Below are 19,508 nucleotides of genomic sequence, written 5' to 3' on the forward strand. Positions count from 1 at the left end.
ATGTCTCCCCCACCCATGGTTCCATAAGGGACACTTATCGTTGTTACATTTTTGCATGAATGTATTAATGTGGGATGCCGCCGTGGTTGGGTCTTCTCTCTGATTGGCTCCCTGAGGTCACAATGTCAATAGTTGTCCGTGGCTCCAATGATTAGTCTTGAATGGAACTTCAGGATGGATTTTCCTTTCATTCATTCTGGAAGATGGGCTAATCAACCCTGTCGCTGATTCCTCAGTGGGTGATGAGAGTAGGATGGTTTGGATATAGTAGCAGAATGGTCCCACTGAAGTTAGCTTTTCTAGGTACTTGGCTCAAACAGCTAATCGGCTGTACCAGTGACTGTCTGTCTGAGGTGTTTATTCTCCCTCGTGTTGGTATTCAGGTTTCGGACCACTTTGGACGTGAGCTGCAGCTCGCCGTCCTTAGGAAGTTGCGTTTAGGGAAGTTCCAACCATTTCAAACGTGTAGCTAGCGACTCACGGTTTTCTGGTCTAATGTTAATTTCAGTTACCATCCTTTTATGCACTCTGGCCGCCGGGGACAATTCTATCAGTCTGGCCCGCTCTCTGATGTCACTTGTGGCATGGCTACTTACTATGCACATTTTCTAGGAGTTTCTCTAATACGTTCAAAAGTGAATACTGGAACAATATTTCTAACATAAGACTGGTCAGAGATAGAAAAAGAATGTCATGTTGACTCTTATTTTGTGATAAAAAAAAAAAAAGGAAATACTGGAACTAGAAAAGTGCTCACACTACAGGTAGGAAGTCTCGAGCCTTTACATTGTATATGAAATATGTTGGGGGTTTTTCAAGACCGAGGGGTAAGAGTTTTGGTGGAAAGAGCTGAATAAAAAATACTTTAGTTCATACTGGAGGGTGAGAAGGAACCCACTTCTCCTGTCATTTACAACACGGTGTGAATTGATCTGATCCTCACAGGACAGTCATGACACCACCATAAGACTTCGTACACAAGGCGGTTGGGGTTTAGTGTTCTTGTTCCTAACTTAGTCCCTCTCTCTACACTGGCAGTTGTGAGAACCCGGAGGATCCGTACCGTGTAGTCTTCCACCCGGTGGTAGCTGACGCCAGGGTCCACTTCCCCCCTCACGTCAAACGCTTTGAGGTCTATATGTTTTCCTTCGTCGAGGATGCAGTTGAGCCGAGTGGCCAGGTAACAAATTTCACCCAACAATCTTTATTGGTTAATTTTGTGAGTGGCAATCATCCCTTTTAAATTTCTGACACCATCAAATCTTTGATTCCTAGGTCTTTGTCCATTGTGATGTGGTCATCTGTGACGCCAGTAGTCCCTCTGGCGGCCCCTGTAGTGGACAATGTGTGAATCAGGACAACTCGAAAAGAGGTAGGTCTTGTTTTATGCTTTTCAGACCCTGTCAGACCATAACTGAACTAATAGGTTCTCTCTCTCTCAACAGGTCAACGACATGTCAAAGACCTCTTTGAGGAGCGTCATTTGTATGTTTCTTCTGGATACATTCTTTGGGTGTAATGTCTTATTCTAACATGTCAAATAAAGTGTTCTATACAACAATTAAGTTTTTTACTTGCGTAGCAACAATCCTAACCGTTGGAGCTACCTTAATTGTATCTGATTTGCGCATATACTTTAGTGGATGTAGTAGGCTTGTCATCTGACGTGTGTCAATCAACCCTTTTGTAAGCATGGAACTCTGAACCATCCACCGGAGATAAGTGTTGCGCACCAATTTCCCATCTAGGATGAACAATGGGTGTCAAAACAAAAGCTTTCCAATGTCCAGTAGGAAGAACTGACTCAATGTTATAGCAGATGGTGGTTTGTGAGGCCAGCAGGGCTGTGGTTGGCTGCAGGCCCCAGGGAGCGCAGCAGTGTTGGTAATTTTCAACAAATTACAACTTTCCTTGATACCTCTCACTAGCTTGGTTTCCATCCAAATATGGACATTTCTTTAATGATATGCATGTCAATCTCAAATGGGGAGAGCTTGACTTCATCACTACTTGTTTTTTGTAAGAAGTGTTGATAAGCTGAATGTATTTAAAACTAATAGCGCACAGCTCGGATACCCCCCACAAGACATGCCACCAGAGTTCTCTTCACAATCGCCAAGTCCGGACTACGGAAGGTACAGAGCCATGAATACGTTGCAATCTATTCGGCATCAGGATCAGATTTAACCTTTCTAGCCCAGGGGTTCCGCTAGCGGAACACCCACAACATTCCGCTGAAAAGGCAGCGTGCGAAATTCAAAAATATTTTTTAGAAATGTGTAACTTTCTCACATTAACAAGTCCAATACAGCAAATGAAAAACATCTTGTTAATCTACACATCGTGTCCGTTTTTTAAAATGTTTTACAGCAAACGCAACATTTGTTAGATTACCACCAAATCCAAGAAACACACAGCCATTTTTCCCAGCCAAAGATGGTCACAAAAGCAGAAATAGAGATCAAATTAATCACTAACCTTTGATAATCTTAATCGGATGACACTCATAGGACATGTTACACAATACATTTGTTTTGTTCGATTAATGTGCGTATTTATATCCACAAATCTCGGTTTACATTGGCGCCATGTTCAGAAATGCCTCTAAAATATCCAGAGTAATTACAGAGCCACGTCAAAAAACAAACTCATTAACTTTGAAAGATACATGTTTTACATGTAATTAAAGATACACTTGTTCTTAATGCAACCGCTGTCAGATTTAAATAAAAACTATACGGAAAAAGCATACTATGCAATAATCTGAGACTGCGCTCAGAAATACACAACATTTCTCTGCCATGGAGTCAACAGCAATACGAAATTACATAAATATTCCCCTACCTTTGATCAGAATGCAGTGCCAGGAATCCTAGTTCCACAATAAATCGTTTTGTTCGATAATGTCCAATTAGCTCCTTTTGCTAGCACGTTTAGTACACATGTCCAAACGCTGGCGCCGGTCCAGGGGAACTCGGACGAAAACTTCATTAAGTTATATTCCAGGTCAAATTAAGTAGAGAATCAATCTTCAGGATGTTATCATATCCAATAACGTTCCAACCGGAGCATTTGTTTTTGTCTACGGAGTAATGGAACACATGGCAAGCGCGCGTGACCAGGAACTAGCATTCTGCCAGACCACTGAGTCGAATAGCTGCCATCCGGCCCCACATCACACTAGAGGCTTTATTCCATGTTCTACTGACTGTTTACATTTAGTGGAAGGTGTAGGAAGTGCGAACAGATCCATATCCTACTGGGATGTGAATAGACAATCAATCAAGTTTATTTTATATAGCCCTTCGTACATCAGCTAATATCTCAGTGCTGTACAGAAACCCAGCCTAAAACCCTAAACAGCAAGCAATGCAGGTGTAGAAGCCCGGTGGCTAGGAAAAACTCCCTAGAAAGGCCAAAACCTAGGAAGAAACCTAGAGAGGAACCAGGCTATGAGGGGTGGCCAGTCCTCTTCTAGCTGTGCCGGGTGGAGATTATAACAGAACTATTCCAAGATGTTCAAATGTTCATAAATGACCAGCATGGTCAAATAATCACAGTAGTTATTGAGGGTGCAGCAAGTCAGCACCTCAGGAGTAAATGTCAGTTGGCTTGTCATAGCCCATCATTAAGAATATCTCTACCGCTCCTGCAGTCTCTAGAGTTGAAAACAGCAGGTCTGGGACAGGTAGCACGTCTGGTGAACAGGTCAGGGTTCCATAGCCGCAGGCAGAACAGTTGAAACAGGAGCAGCAGCACGTCCAGGTGGACTGGGGACAGCAAGGAGTCACCATGCCAGGTTGTCCTGAGGCATGGTCCTAGGGCTCAGGTCCTCCGAGAGAAAGAAAGAGAATTAGAGAGAGCATACTTAAATTCACACAGGACACCGGATAAGACAGGAAGTACTCCAGATATAACAAACTGACCCTTGCCCCACGACACAAACTACTGCAGCATAAATACTGGAGGCTGAGACAGGAGGGGTCAGGAGACACTGTGGCCCCATCTGATGATACCCCCGGACAGAGCCAAACAGGAAGGATAAAACCCCACACCACTAGAGGGATATCTTCAACCACCAACTTACCATCCTGAGACAAGGCCGAGTATAGCCCACAAAGATCTCCGCCACGGCACAACCCAAGTGGGGGCGCCAACCCAGACAGGAAGATCACGTCAGTGACTCACCCCTCCTAGGGACGGCATGAAAGAGCACCAGTAAGCCAGTGAATCAACCCCTGTAATAGGGTTAGAGGCAGAGAATCCCAGTGGAGAGAGGGGAACCGGCCAGGCAGAGACAGCAAGGGTGGTTCGTTGCACCAGAGCCTTTCCGTTCACCTTCACACTCCTGGGCCAGACTACACTCAATCATATGACCACTGAAGAGATGCGTCTTCAGTAAAGACTTAAAGGTTGAGACCGAGTCTGCGTCTCTCACATAGGTAGGCAGACCATTCCATAAAAATGGAGCTCTATAGGAGAAAGCCCTGCCTCCAGCTGTTTGCTTAGAAATTCTAGGGACAATAAGGAGGCCTGTGTCTTGTGACCGTAGCGTACGTGTACGGCAGGACCAAATCGCAAAGATAGGTAGGAGCAAGCCCATGTAATGCTTTGTAGGTTAGGAGTAAAATCTTGAAATCAGCCCTTGCCTTAACAGGAAGCCAGTGTAGGGAGGCTAGCACTGGAGTAATATGATCCCATTTTTTGGTTCTAGTCAGGATTCTAGCAGCCGTATTTAGCACTAACTGAAGTTTATTTAGTCCTATATCCGGAAAGTAGAGCATTGCAGTAGTCTAACCTAGAAGTAACAAAAGCATGGATACATTTTTCTGCATCGTTTTTGGACAGACAGTTTCTGATTTTTGCAATGTTACGTAGATGGAAAAAAGCTGTCCTTGAAACAGTCTTGATATGTTCGTCAAAAGAGAGATCAGGGTCCAGAGTAACACCGAGGTCCTTCACAGTTTTATTTGAGACGACTTTACAACCATCAAGATGAATTGTCAGATTCAACAGAAGCTCTTTGTTTCTTGGGACCTAGAACAAGCATCTCTGTTTTGTCCGAGTTTAAAAGTAGAACGTTTGCAGCCATCCACTTCCTTATGTCTGAAACACAGGCTTCTAGCAAGGGCAATTTTGGGGCTTCACCATGTTTCATTGAAATGTACAGCTGTGTGTCATACGCATAGCAGTGAAAGTTAACATTATGTTTTCGAATGACATCCCCAAGAGGTAAAATATATAGTGAAAACAATAGTGGTCCCAAAACTGAACCGTGAGGAACACCGAAATGTACAGTTGATTTGTCAGAGGACAAACCATTCACAGAGACAAACATATCTTTTCGACAGATAAGATCTAAACCAGGCCAGAACTTGTCCGTGTAGACCAATTTGGGTTTCCAATCTCTCCAAAAGAATGTGGTGATCGATGGTATCAAAGGCAGCACTAAGGTCTAGGAGCACGAGGACAGATGCAGAGCCTCGGTCTGATGTCATTAAAAGGTAATTTACCACCTTCACAAGTGCAGTCTCAGTGCTATGATGGGATCTAAAACCAGACTGAAGCATTTCGTATACATTGTTTGTCTTCAGGAAGGCAGTGAGTTGCAGCGCAACAGCTTTTTCTAACATTTTTGAGAGGAATGCAAGATTGGATATAGGCTGACAGTTTTTTATATTTTCTGGGTCAAGGTTTGGCTTTTTCAAGAGAGGCTTTATTACTGCCACTTTTAGTGAGTTTGGTACGCATCCGGTGGATAGAGAGCCGTTTATTATGTTCAACATAGGAGGGCTGAGCAAAGCAAGCAGCTCTTTCAGTAGTTTAGTTGGAATAGGGTCCAGTATGCAGCTTGAAGGTTTAGAGGCCATTATTATTTTCATCATTATGTCAAGAGATATAGTACTAAAACACTTAAGTGTCTCTTGATCCTAGGTCCTGTGCAGACTCAGGACAGCTGAGCTTTGGAGGAATACGCAGATTTAAAGACGCGAGCTACCCTTGCCTTGTGGCGCTCAACGAAGATGGCTGACGTCTTAACGAGTCAAGCAAATGTAGAATTTGAGAGGAATGTGTTAATGTAGAGACAAACGCATTGACTGCACAATTGTGTAAGCTTGCCTTGCAATGCAGCTGAAGTAACATAGCTAGCTAGCTAGCTATTTACTTGCTTATTGTGTCGGGTTAAAAATATCTATGTAGCCGATTTGGGTATGGACCCTAAAACGTACAGTTCTTAACTAATATTCATACCAGTCTATGAACCTCAAGTCTGAATGGCATTAATGAAGCCTAGAGTTGAATATAACTTTAATGTGCCAAGGATGCAAGACTGTAGTTACCACCACATTGTAGCCTGTACATTGAATATATTCACCGATCATGTACTCTTCCTTGGCAAATAAAGGTGCGGTTCAGGTATGACTGTATTTTTCAGTCATATCAAACACCATTATTTAAATGATGCGGTGTCTGCATGTATTACAATTATACACTTCAACAGTGTTTACTGCTCCTGGGATATCAATGATTACACATTGTAACTATACAATAGACTAAACATGATTGATCTGTAATTCATATATACAGAGAGAAAAAAACCTATGCACATTTAACTCCATTAATCAGAGGACGGACACAGGATAGTATTTCAACCAGTGGAGAATGTGAAACACTTTATTGAAAGAAGTGCATTTTAATTGTAATATTATAAATACAAGTTCAATCTTGGGCGGGCAGGTGGACTAGTAACCGGAAGGTTGCAAGATCGAGTCCCCAAGCCGACAAGGTAAAAATATGTCCTTCTGCCCCTGAACAAGGCAGTTCCTAGGCCGTCATTCTTATCTGACTTGCCTAGTTTAAATTTTTTAAAGGTAGGCAAATCTGTACTTCAATGCACATATGGTGTGCATTAGAAGACGAAGTGGGGCGAGAGGTAAGAACAGCGGCAGATAGCATATGATTCATGAATGACAGTGCTACCCTAATATTCTCTCAGTTCATCACAATTGCGCTGTCGGGACTGGATTCATCTCACATCAAAACATACCTGCAGACAAGAGAGCATGATTAAGCCTCGTTTTTTTTTGTCTAACACGGTCAGTCATCTTAAATCAGGAGGTGAAATGCAAAACTGACCTTGGATCATTAACTCTGGGATTTCAATGTAAAGCATCTCTTTAATAATATTCCCTGTTGACTCAACCAAGTGACATCTCACCTATGATCAGGCTGTGCCCTCTGTCAGCCAGTTCAGATGCGGGAGAGGTTCAACAAAACAGCTGATATAACCTAGAGGATTTAGGGGGAGAGGGATGACGTGAGTGGCTACAGAGTACTTTAAGCTGAAAAACAGACCCATGAGGACAAACAATAGAATATAATGCCAATAGGTGTCTGCGTCACATACAGTATCTCCTTTCAAAGTGTACCTGAAACATTTAAATATAGAGGGCTGTGTTTCTCACCACTTGGTTATTGCAAGGCTAACCCATGACTTAGCAGCAACAGATAGTCCAGTGAAAATGGCTGTAAATCTGAAAATTAGCAGCTGACATCTTAAGGGTTTTTTAATTCATGCATGTGAGACAGATTCCATGTACAACAAGACAGGCAGAGATGGAGAAAAAGAACACAGAACAGTTTAATTACCTCTGGTTAGGGACACTTTTTGCCAGCAATAAATCTTCAACGGCCTGATCCTCACACAGTGAACATCTGGCAATATCTACATTTTCGACCCCCTTGGACAGCTTGCTCTCTGAAAGTAAAGAAAACAATAACTGAGATATGACCGTTCAATCTAAAGCAGCACATGTCATTGTTTGAGGATACGTCAATACAGCCCAGTGCTGCTTACCTGAGATGCCATCTTCGTAGGTGTCCGCTTTGACTTCCTTTTCTGTCGGGGAAAAAATAGCTGTCAGAACAATTATTTTTGATTTCGACAAAAAGACACAAATGTACCTCCATAGCATATAACAATTTGCCTGTGAATAACCACACCTTCATACAAACGTGCAACTGTATGTAACAGCATAACTTTACAGCGTCCCCTCGCCCAGACACGGGCGCGTACCTGGGACCCTCTGCACACATCAACAACGGTCGCCCACGAAGCACGGTCGTTACCCATCGCTCCACAAAGGCCGCGGCCTTTTGTGGAGCGATGGGTAACGACGCTTCGTGGTTGACTGTTGTTGATGTGTGCAGAGGGTCCCTGGTTCGCGCCCGTGTCGGGGCGAGGGGACGACGTAAAGTTATACTGTGACATGTATGCAGAATTCTTGACGCACAACTGAAGACGCTGCCCTATCCTGCCAGCACGCCCACAAAGCGAGCCACTCCGGAGCAGAATGATGACGCGTGGAAGAGGGAAAGGAATGAGAGGAACAGCAATTTGTTGCAAGTTGGGCTAATAACTGAACAATAGACTATTCAACCTTTACTAAAGAATAGTCTAATAGCCGAGCTAGGTGTGAACCCCATCCCATCACAGACCAGATTTGCCCTAACGACCAATGTAATGACTTTACAAATAAGTTACGTTGGCTGACAATGTGTTAGCTACGCTGTCCTTACGAACCACATATCATTACAGCACTATGTACCGGTGTATGTTAGCTAACTACCGAACGTTAGTAGTTGTACATCAAACTTGCCAGTATATTAACTATAGGCTAACTAGCCAACGTTTATTGACTTGATTATTCTCGTCATTCTTAGTTTAGCTACATGTCGTCGTGCTTCCTCAATGGACATGCGGGTGCTTTCGTAAATTCGCTCTGGCTAGCTACAGGCCGGACAATAGAACGAGTCAAAATTCACCCAAGGCTGAAAAACGGCCTAATAAGAACGTTGGCTAAGCGGGAACACTAGCGCGAGCCCATAGCAAATGAATGGAATCGAACGTTCGCAGAGATTCTTTTGACTGGAGTGATGCTTAGGACTCCATTAAAAATATATCCCGTTTTATTTTACCACGACAGTCTGTTCGTCGGACGAAACTGGAGAAAAATAACTAGTGTCGAAAGTAAACATCCGCACCTCGATGGTGTCAACTGTGCTTATGTCTGCGTAATGAAAAGGTAGGGGGGATCTGGTCTAGAGATCGATGACAAATTAAATGGTGCCCGTGTAACAGTTTTACTTCTGTCCCGAACCAGTGACCCTTTGCACACATAGACAACAGTTACCCATCGCTCCACAAAAGCCCCAAACTTGGTGTGCATTTTGGTTTTTGTCCTAACACTACACAGCTGATTCACATGAACAAAGCTTGATGATTAGTTGATTATTTGAATCAGCTTTGTAGGGCTAGGGGAATAAAAAGAAAATGTGCAGCCCTTTGGGGTTCAGGTGAATGAGTGTGGGAAGCCTTTGTCATAGGGTAAAAGTTGAATACCCCTGGACTGTAGGCTGCACACCTTGGGTAAAATATTAGATTCTGTAGCTGTGTATTTTATCAGAACAATTCTGTTCTACAATGGTTCCTTTCCTTAGCTCAGGGTAAGTAGTAGCAGGCCTAGAAGAGTCTTATGCGACGCAAACATTTGAGTTGTGTTCTTCCTCCTTTTAATCAATCATAATAATTTGTCAAATGCCTTACAGGTTGTTTTGCCTATTGTTGGCAGCTGTGGGCATACAAGCACAACAGACACCATCTATAAGTATGCATTTTGCACCCTGCAAGTTCAAGCACTAAGCGTTTGACTATATATATATATCTTTTGGTTTTTAACTAACCTTTCCCATTCCAGATGACCTCAACGCTGAATGCCTTGGTAACGTTATTCGTTTGAGTGTCGCTCCTCTTTTTAAAGAGGTTGATGCTGTCTTCAGTGAGTGTCTCTTATGATTCTCCTTTCATAAATCATAGATTGATATTGTTTGTCAACTATTGTATTCACACAATCTCCATCCCTTCCAGATGACACACAAATCATAAACCTGACGCCTGGCCTTGCTACTCAGTGTGGATTCAGCTTTAAATTTGACCCCATGGGGAATGCCATGTTTTTTGCTTCTCTTCAAAACTGCTTTTCCCAAAACATGGTAACCCTAAGCACTGTTTGTTTGCCTTTCAGTGTCACTGCATTTGCAACCCATAATGTAGCAACGTCATTTTATTTAACCTTTGACATGGAGTCATGCTGAGACCAGGCTCTTTAACAGATGAGCCCTGTATACACAAAGATACAAGTCAATATTTGCATCACTAGGTAAAAATTTAATCATTGAAAACAAATGCATTCTTCAGTTAAAAAGGTCCTCAATAAGCCTGAGTTGCTCATTCATACAATTTTAGAGCATGGAGGTTATTAGAAGTACGGTGTCAGAAACATTTAAGCAGTTTTACCACCCCTGGGTCTGCTATCTCTTACCTCTAAGTTAACGATAACGTAAGGTACAGCAGAAGTTTATGGAGGGCTTTCAGAGGGCCAGCCAACTTTCTGATACAGACTGCAGTGATGTGTACTATTGAGCTCTTCTCCTGTAGTGTGGCTTCAATACAGTGGCAGCTGCATTCATATGGGAAATTTTGCCACAGTCTATAGGTCATGAAGGTCAACTGAATTATTTATTTTCTGCTATATAATGAAAGGCTTTAATTATTTTTTTTCTTCCCCCTTCATTTTAGGATGATAAGATGTTCAGTTTGGTCATGCAGTTCAGGCTGCCAGGAAACCACATGAATGAAGACCCTGTGTATAGAGTGGGCAAAACCTGTAGCTACACCCCCTGGACCTCCCGAGAGATTCTGTGCGACCGCAACTACATGGAGGCAAGTGAGCAGAGCATGCCCCAAAGGACATGTTTACAGTCAAGCTTGTTGTACTGCCTGTATAAATGATCTGTCTAGAGCTACAACTGTCCAGTGTTTCATTTCTTCTGTGACACAACGTAGAGGTTCTTGACTCTCTCAATTCAATACTCCTTAATTTAAGGAGGCGAGTGGACAGATTGAGAACTGGCCCTTGATTTCGTATTGTATGGGAGGGAGAAAATGCATAGGGAATAATGGCCTTTCTTCTCTAGGTGTCTGTCAGAAGGACTCTTCCAGACATCCAAACCGTCCCTGAACAGCCCACTGGAGGCCCGAAAGCAAGGAGCGGCAACTTCCGGAGAGGAGCTGAGGTAGCCATATTTCAGTTTCTGTAATTTCACTACAGGATGGCGCGTAACATAATGTGCATTTGTTGACAATTTGTTTAATTCATGTTTCCATTTCCTGAGACAGGCTGTTGCTGCAGGATACAAAATGACAGCAGTCGTCTTTAGTCCTAGCAAGAAGGTCATGAGTGTGGATGAGGTCCAAAGAAAGGGCTATGCAATAGCCAACACTCCCACACGGCTGGTGTTAAGAAGCCCTCATAATGCAGAGGAGACATACCTCCAGAATGTAAGCTGACTTTCTCCACTTCCTCCATGAACTGGGTCATGTTCAGTAGAGCAAACATTTGGAAACGGTGGCCCTACCTGAACTCTGCAACATATTGTTAATACGGTGTGCCCTACTGAACACGGCCCTGGTGTGGTTGCCCCCTGAACAGGTAGCTGGGGTTCCGATGCGGGTGCTTTCAACTTCAACCTTCTTTGAGCAGAAGTGGCTGGTTACTCGAGTAGATGCCACGGCTGTTTGTCCAACACCAGGTTGAGTGTGAAATAATGGACTAACTTGGCAAATTAAGATCCTATGAACCCGGTTCTTAATTGGCTCCAGACAAGACTTTGATTTGTTTTCAGTTGCAAAATGTTCTGTTATGATGTGTACTTGGTTTCTTGTTTCACTGCAGGGGCAGTGGCCTTTACTCCAGAAGTGATCACCTGGTACATGCCCAAGCACATAGACCCACTTTTCTCCTCTGATGCCTTCACCATGTTGGAGGTGTACATGGGAATTGACGCTAAGAGGCTGGACACTGAGGAAATGGCTGCCAGAAACTACTCGGTTTTAGTCACAGAGGCTCATATTATTGTTGAAATTCCGGTGGGGGCGGTTGGCGGCTATTTCAAGGTCAGCGTTGGATGAGTGAAATGTTCATGTTTAATTTCTAAATCTTATTTGTTGAGCCCTTTATACTGCAGCAGTTGACAGTGCTTTGCAGTAACCCTTTGCCATCTTTCATGGGATAACTCCTAGAAATGTTGTCTTGTGTAAAATGTTTGTTATTGAGCAATTGTCTGCTTAATCAGGCTAATATACAATGGATTGTTGGGTGTGTATACAGCCTGACACATTGGATTGCAAAAAATTACACTTAAACATACTCTACCGTTTGTAGAGAAATGACACTTAAACATACTTTGCAGTTTGTCCTTCAGCCGCTTGAAATTTGAGACCAAATATCCACACTAAAGTATTATTTACCTGACTTTTTAGGGAGCCGGTAGCTTTGCCACTCAACTGAATGCAAGCAACGTTCGGTTACTCGGCTACTGTTTACATATTGTGTTTACTTTGTGTGGCGGTTGCTTTGGAAATGCAAGTTTGACAACCATATGCCTACCAGCTCTCTAAAGTCGGGTAAACAGATATTGTCTTAAATTACGAGCGGCTGAAGGACAAACCACACTGATAACCGGTAGAGTAACATTCTGGCTTGTAAGGAACATTTAGCTGTTTTTGCACTCCACTTGTGTATTACAGCCTGAATGCATCACTCGTCTCCCTTTACAGAGCCATATTCAGGATGACCAGTACTTTGTCACTTACACCATTGAGCCCATGCTTGAGTTGCTGTGGATCGAGGAGGTCGCACACGAGGACACACGCTACAAAGTACTCTTCCCTATCACAACACCTCCGATGGCCAGGCCTCCACAAGTTCGCAACTGTGAGTCTGGTTTAGTTAAATAGTGCCTATGGTAATTTGGGATGCCTGGGTGGTTCATTAGGCACAAAACAGAAGAACATGTACTGAAACGGGGAGGCAATAACAAATGTCCATTTTCGACTTCCATTGTACCGCATTTCAAAATGTTTTTTTTGTTTGCCAATGAACAGACACGCCCTTAGACACAGTTCCTGAGCAGGCAGTGTTTGTGCTTGAGTTGGGGACCTTCAACCTTGATGTGGAGCTGCTGAACATCACCTTTCCCACCATGGTGCTAACTGTTGCAGAGTGCAACGCCAGAGGCTTCAATGTTCAGGAGCAGAGATCCCTGGACAACACCTTGAAGAGCTTCAGGATGGAGGTGCCCTTCTCAGACCCGGTGGTCTTTAAGGAGGTGTGTGTCTGTTAAATGCAAAGCCACACGCAGTGATTTGTACATGCCCTAATAAGTGGGCCACCAACAAAATATAAATAATGGCTCAAGTGTACTTTGTATCCCTCATTTACTCAAGTGTTTCCATTATTTTGGTAGTTGTACGCAGTCACTTGACAATAGTGCTGAATTTAGAGGAATGAGAGCAACATTACTTTAAGTATATAGTTTGTTTTAATAGTCCCCATATGTACTTAGCTGTCACTTGATGTTGAATAGAGTTCTGTTAGCATTTTTGTATCAATTGACCAATGCTTTTAACTTCACTACAGAGAAGGGCGGAACAAGGTGTCACAACCTTCACTCTTCAGCTGATCTACGGCCTGGTCGTCTTTCCAGAGTACGCTCCTTTCGCTCACTCTGCCGTTGTGGACGCTGTACTGCTGGACATTGGTATGTCTCTGGACTACGCCAAACTACTGTTGAATGGCTTCCTCTGGTTAATGATTGCAGTGAAAGCCCAACTAGCCATACTGTAGGTTTTTCCTATGCGGTCTCTCTACAAAAAAAATGTTAAGCTTTAGAGTATTTGGACCCAGTGTCCTGTTCCTGATATTTCAGGATCGTCCTTGGACAAGTTCAAGTAGTACCTTCCTGTTTTTTGTGCTTAATAAACACAACCCTGTTTGTCCTTGTAGTGCCACCCTCAGTCACTGGCAACTGTGATCAGGAGAACTTTCACATCACTGTGGACTACAGGAACCAAGAGCCCTTTTTCGTGGTCTTGGTTGGCAAGCGGCTGCTTAACCATGAGCTTGCGCAACAGTATTTGACAGAGGGCGACGCAGACTTCACCATCACGTTACCCTTCTCTTCGCCGGACGCAGTGTTTGAGGTACGATGCTCTCCCAAAACATGTTAACCTAAATTGCTGCAGCTAGCCTTGCTTTCCTTACCCTGTATACATGCATGCTAATGAACTCTCCCATTGGTTCCCAGTCGGTTCACCCGTCCTCTGTCAGGAGCAGGCTGGATGTGGCTCTGTTGAATCCTTACAACAACATGACCATCAAACACTTTTCCCTGGCTTGCAGCTTCCTCAAAACGCTGACTGGTTGGTTCTCAAACAATTACTTCCGATAAATAGTCGTTTGACATGGTTACCTAACCTGGGTTCCTTGCAAATACTGTGAGTCTAATAGTAGTGCCAGATGGGCATGGTTTGCACTTTTGGTGCTATGCTATTGGTTCTACTGTGCTCAATGAAGTGTAACAAATACAGAACCTGTCTTTTGCTCCCCCACCCCCAAGAGTGTTTCTCTAACGGAACGATGACTGCGCTGGCGGTCAAGGTGGAGTCTGCTCCCAGTCTGAACCCCGGTCAGCTGACCCTGAGCGACCCCGCCTGTGGTCCCACCTACAGCGACGATCGCTTCGCCTACTTCCACTTCACTGTCAACTCCTGTGGCACCACCAGGAAGGTAAAATGACTATTACCCTGAGGTGATGGGTACTGTGTATTTACGGACTGTTTGCTTCTGCAGGCTGTAATAAGTCAATTCCCCTCTACTACATAGTTTATCAACAATGTCATGCTGTATGAGAACGAAATCTCCTTGCCAGATGAACTTGAGGTGAAGCTGAATGGCACGACGTCTTCAGAGGAGGAATATCAGTAAGTGCATTATGCATCACAATTGTAGCTGTTAGATTTTATAGTTTTTTTTCTTCACCAATTGCTCAATACTTTAACTTTTGTATACAGGGAAAATGTGCCTCTACTACCAGTGTGTCCACTCCACTGCTTGAAGTTTCCCCTACATCCCTCTTTTTAGGTTAAAGGTTTCCTGCTACTATGTGGTCAACATCACTCGCACATTGGCCTTCCTCACCAGGCCGCGTGACAACGAGCGTTTTGCTGAGACTGGGACGGGTCGACTAATGGTCAGAATGAGACTCGCTCAGGGTAAGCGTGCACAAATTCAGAATTTCAACTTGGCCTCTAAATTCTAATCACTCCTGATCTGGAAATGGAATATAGAATCTTGGAAGGTGTCCTTTACAAAACCATTCCCAAAAATGTAAGCCTTATGATATATTACTCTTGCGTTCTGAGATCTACAGGTGTGGCTATGGAGTAACGGTGAGGAGCTGATTTGGGAATTTGTCAGAAGCCTCTGGTGGGGGGGGTTCATCGGGGCACAACAGGATATGATAAACGTGTGTTTCTTAATGGACAAGTTGAGATGGTACCTCGCTGTTTTGTGCCCACCGGTTGTCTCGTTCTGTGTTCCAGACGCCTCGTATAACACGTTCCACCAGGAGGAGGACTATCCAGTGGTGAGGTACCTGAGACAGCCTCTGCACTTTGAGGTGGAGCTGACCAGGTCCTCTGACCCCAAGATAGCGCTGGTGCTTGACCACTGCTGGGCCACCCCCAACGAGGACCGTGACTCCCGACCCCGGTGGAATCTCATCATTAATGGGTAACTTGTTGTTTTTGGGCCTAAACAAGTGTTATTCCACAGGTGTGGTTCCTGAGTAATTAGCAACCTATCATGCTTGGCAGGCCATTTACTTTGGCTACCGTGGCTATGCCCCCATCCATAGGTAATGAGTGGTCACAATGGTTTGAGCTTAAAAACGATGTGAGCAGTATGCGGTCTGTCACCAGATCTCCACCCAAATGAACACTTATGGGAGATTCTGGCGCGTAGCATCACACGTAGCATCTCGGGTACTCCGAGATCCCAGTTGTCTTAAACACCATAAGTCAGTTGAGTCTGACAGACGCTTACGTGATAACCCGACTGCATTGTATGGCGTTAGCTCATATTCGGTACCACCTTCAAAAGTGTTTTACACACGTGTCCATTACAATCTAGGCAAGAATCAGAATGCATGAATAAAACGCCAAGTACATTATACTTACAGTAGAAACGTTACACAGAAAATAAGTCTCTTTGATAGGAATGCACGCATGTCCAGTTATTTGTAAGGAAGGCAATGTGGCCACCAGGCAATAAATGTGCCAGGGGGAAAGTTTGTGCAAGGGCTGTTCTGACTAGATGTGCAAATGTCTGTATGCTTGAAGGAAAGTTTGTACGGCTCATTCAAATTCTCAAAAAGAAATTGTCTGCAACAGTGAAATGGGCTATTTTTGTGAATTAATGAGGCAAACTTAGAAGTTGGAACAGCCTATAGAAAATGAGCAGGTAGTGTGCCTTGGTTTGAGGTCAGCGTGGGTTAACAGTCCACATTTTGGAACGGTGAGTGCATTCTGACATCCCGCGCATAAAATAAACTCCCGCTGGGGCGACTGTTGAAGATATTTGGAACTCTCGTGTGGAAAGGTTAAGACACTATGTTGGCGTTACCTACACCTTTTTACTCAATGTTATCCTTTTGGTTTGCTACAGTTCAGTGCTGTGCCGAACTGATGGTCAGTCGAATGGAAATCGAGAGCGGCTGGCAAGCTTGGCTTGCCTTTCCGCTTGGTTTCATACAACTGCTCTTAACACTGACTGAATACTTGTTGGATTCAGGCACAAGTGACCTCTTGTGTTTAAAACGGTTATGCGCTTAACATAAAGGATGGTTCACACGCCTGTGCAGCATGGAAGTTGATGTTTGAAACTGAATAGGATCAGTTGACAGGATCCCTAGAAGTTGATGCCACTTTCAATGGAATTTCCTGTCCTAGAGGAATGCGCTAATTGGGAGTTGCTAAACATGAACAAATACCACAGTCAAGTGTAGCAGCATCTTGCTAACCTTATTTAGCTAGCTAATGTTCATATTTAAAAAAATGTTACGACACAGCTGGGTTTGTCATAAGCATTGATTTGGGTGAGCACTTTGCCACAGATGGACACCGCTGGCCTAAGTTTTAACTTTGTCATCTTCTCAAGAATTTAAATTGGGTAACTATTGAAAGATTACTTATTTTTCCTACATTGTAATGGACACTGCAACCTTTGGTAGATGGGCTACAATGACTTTGCCCATGATTATGCACGCTGCAAATGACACTTTATTTTGCGGGTGTCTTTTCAGTATCTGGATACATGTTACACCAAGCAGTGGAGTGAAGCAACTTTATGGTCAAAACCATTTATTTGGGGGATCGGGTTTGCCAAATGCTATCAAATCACGCAATTTAAAATTTTGGCACCCCCTATTTTAATTTGCTCCGGTGGACACAAGGCTCATCTGTCACGGGTGTAACTTTGCAGCGGTTTATTAAATCAAAATGTCATCCTGGTGGGGGTGGTAGCAGTTTGAAAAAACAGGCTGATAATGTTTTGTAGATCATAGGAAAAGACACCACATTCACATGGCTGTGCATGAAATGGGCAGTTCAGATTTGTCACTTCAGCTGCAACTATATCATACTTGGCTTAAATCGTTGAGTAAAATCCTGAGGAAGCTCTTGTCTGTCAGCTCAAGTGGATTTGTACTGGTGTGGGCGTTTGTCTCTTAATGTAACGTCTTCAGATTTCACAAATCCCTTTTTGCTAATATCTGTCAGTTAAACAGTAAATGATAAACCTCCCAAAGATGCAAATAAAAAAAGTAGGCCTAAACTGTCAATGCGTAGGCCTTTATGCACTCTGGCCGCCAAGGACGGTTCTGACACGCTCTCTGATGTCACTCTTGGCATGGCTACTTACTATGCACATTTTCTAGGGGAGTTTCTCTAACACGTTCAAAAGTGAATACTGGAACAATATTTCTAACATAAGACTGGTCAGATAGAAAATGAATGTCATAATGCTTTTTAAAAAGGAAATACTGGAACTATAAAAGTGCTCACACTATAGGTAGGAAGTCTCAAGCCTTTACATTGTATATGAAAAATGTTGGGGGGGGGGGGGGGGTTTAAGAGTTTTGGTGGGGAAAGCATGTTAACAAAGACATTCCTTTACTGGAGGGGGAAAAGGAACCCACTTCTCCTGTCATTTACAACACGGTGTGAATTGATCTGATATCAGATCACAGGACAGTCATGACACATAAGACTTCGTACACAAGGCGGTTGGGGTTTACAGTGTTCTTGTTCCTAACTTAGTCCCTCTCTACACTGGCAGTTGTGAGAACCCGGGGGATCCGTACCGTGTGGTCTTCCACCCGGTGGTAGCTGATTCCAGGGTCCACTTCCCCCCCCTCACGTCAAACGCTTTGAGGTCTTTATGTTTTCCTTCGCCGAGAATGCGGTTGAGCCGAGTGGCCAGGTAACAGAGTTCACCCAACAATCTTTATAGGTTAATTTTGTGAGTGGCAATCATCCCTTTTTAAAAATTTATCTGACCATCAAATCTTTGATTCCTAGGTCTTTGTCCATTGTGATGTGGTCATTTGTGATGCCAGTAGTCCCTCTGGTGGCCCCTGTAGTGGACAATGTGTGAATCAGGACAACTCGAAAAGAGGTAGGTCTTGTTTTATGCTTTTCAGACCCTGTCAGACCATAACTGAACTAATAGGTTCTCTCTCTCTCTCTCAACAGGTCAACGACATGTCAAAGACCTCTTTGAGGAGCGTCATTTGTTTGTTTCTTCTGGATACATTCTTTGGGTGTAATGTCTTGTTCTAACATGTCAAATAAAGTGTTCTATATAACAATTACGTTTGCATTACTTGCGTAGCAACAATCCTAACCATTGGAGCTACCTTAATTGTATCTGATTTGTGCATATACTTTAGTGGATGTAGTAGGCTTGTCATCTGACGTGTGTCAATCAACCCTTTTGTAAGCATGGACCTCTGAACCATCCACCGGCGATAAGTGTTGCGCACCAATTTCCCGTCTAGGATGAACAATAGGTGTCAAAACAAAAGCTTTCCAATGTCCAGTAGGAAGAACTGACTCAATGTTATAGCAGATGGTGGTTTGCCAAAGTGAGGCCAGCAGGGCTGTGGTTGGATGCAGGCCCCAGGGAGCGCAGCAGTGTTGGTCATTTTCAACAAATTACAACTCTCCTTGATACCTCTCACTAGCTTGGTTTCCATCCAAATATGGACATTTCTTTAATAATATGCATGTCAATCTCAAATGGGGAGAGCTTGACTTCATCACTACTTGTTTTTTGTAAGAAGTGTTGACAAGCTGAATGTATTTAAAACTAATAGCGCACAGCTCGGACACCCATGCATACCCCACAAGACATGCCACCAGAGTTCTCTTCACAATCGCCAAGTCCGGACTTCGGAAGGTACAGAGCCATGAATACGTTGCAATCTATTCCGCATCAGGATCAGATTTAACCTTTCTAGCCCAGGGGTTCCGCTAGCGGAACACC

The 19,508-nt window shown here is 43.6% G+C and overlaps 1 long non-coding RNA gene and 1 pseudogene across 1 annotated transcript; one reads left to right on the forward strand and one right to left on the reverse strand.

Moving 5' to 3' along the window:
- Nucleotides 1-1,012: 1,012 nt before the first annotated feature.
- On the forward strand, nt 1,013-18,804 carry LOC129849841 (uncharacterized; annotated as a pseudogene).
- LOC129849842 (uncharacterized) lies at nt 4,875-8,253 on the reverse strand. Its single transcript, XR_008758699.1, has 4 exons — nt 7,859-8,253; nt 7,651-7,759; nt 7,220-7,290; nt 4,875-7,048 (listed from the first exon to the last, which is right to left on the reverse strand). It is a non-coding gene; the product is annotated as an uncharacterized LOC129849842 (long non-coding RNA).
- Nucleotides 18,805-19,508: the final 704 nt, after the last annotated feature.

Source organism: Salvelinus fontinalis, unplaced genomic scaffold, assembly GCF_029448725.1.
Source record: "Salvelinus fontinalis isolate EN_2023a unplaced genomic scaffold, ASM2944872v1 scaffold_1722, whole genome shotgun sequence".
Lineage (NCBI taxonomy): Eukaryota > Metazoa > Chordata > Actinopteri > Salmoniformes > Salmonidae > Salvelinus > Salvelinus fontinalis.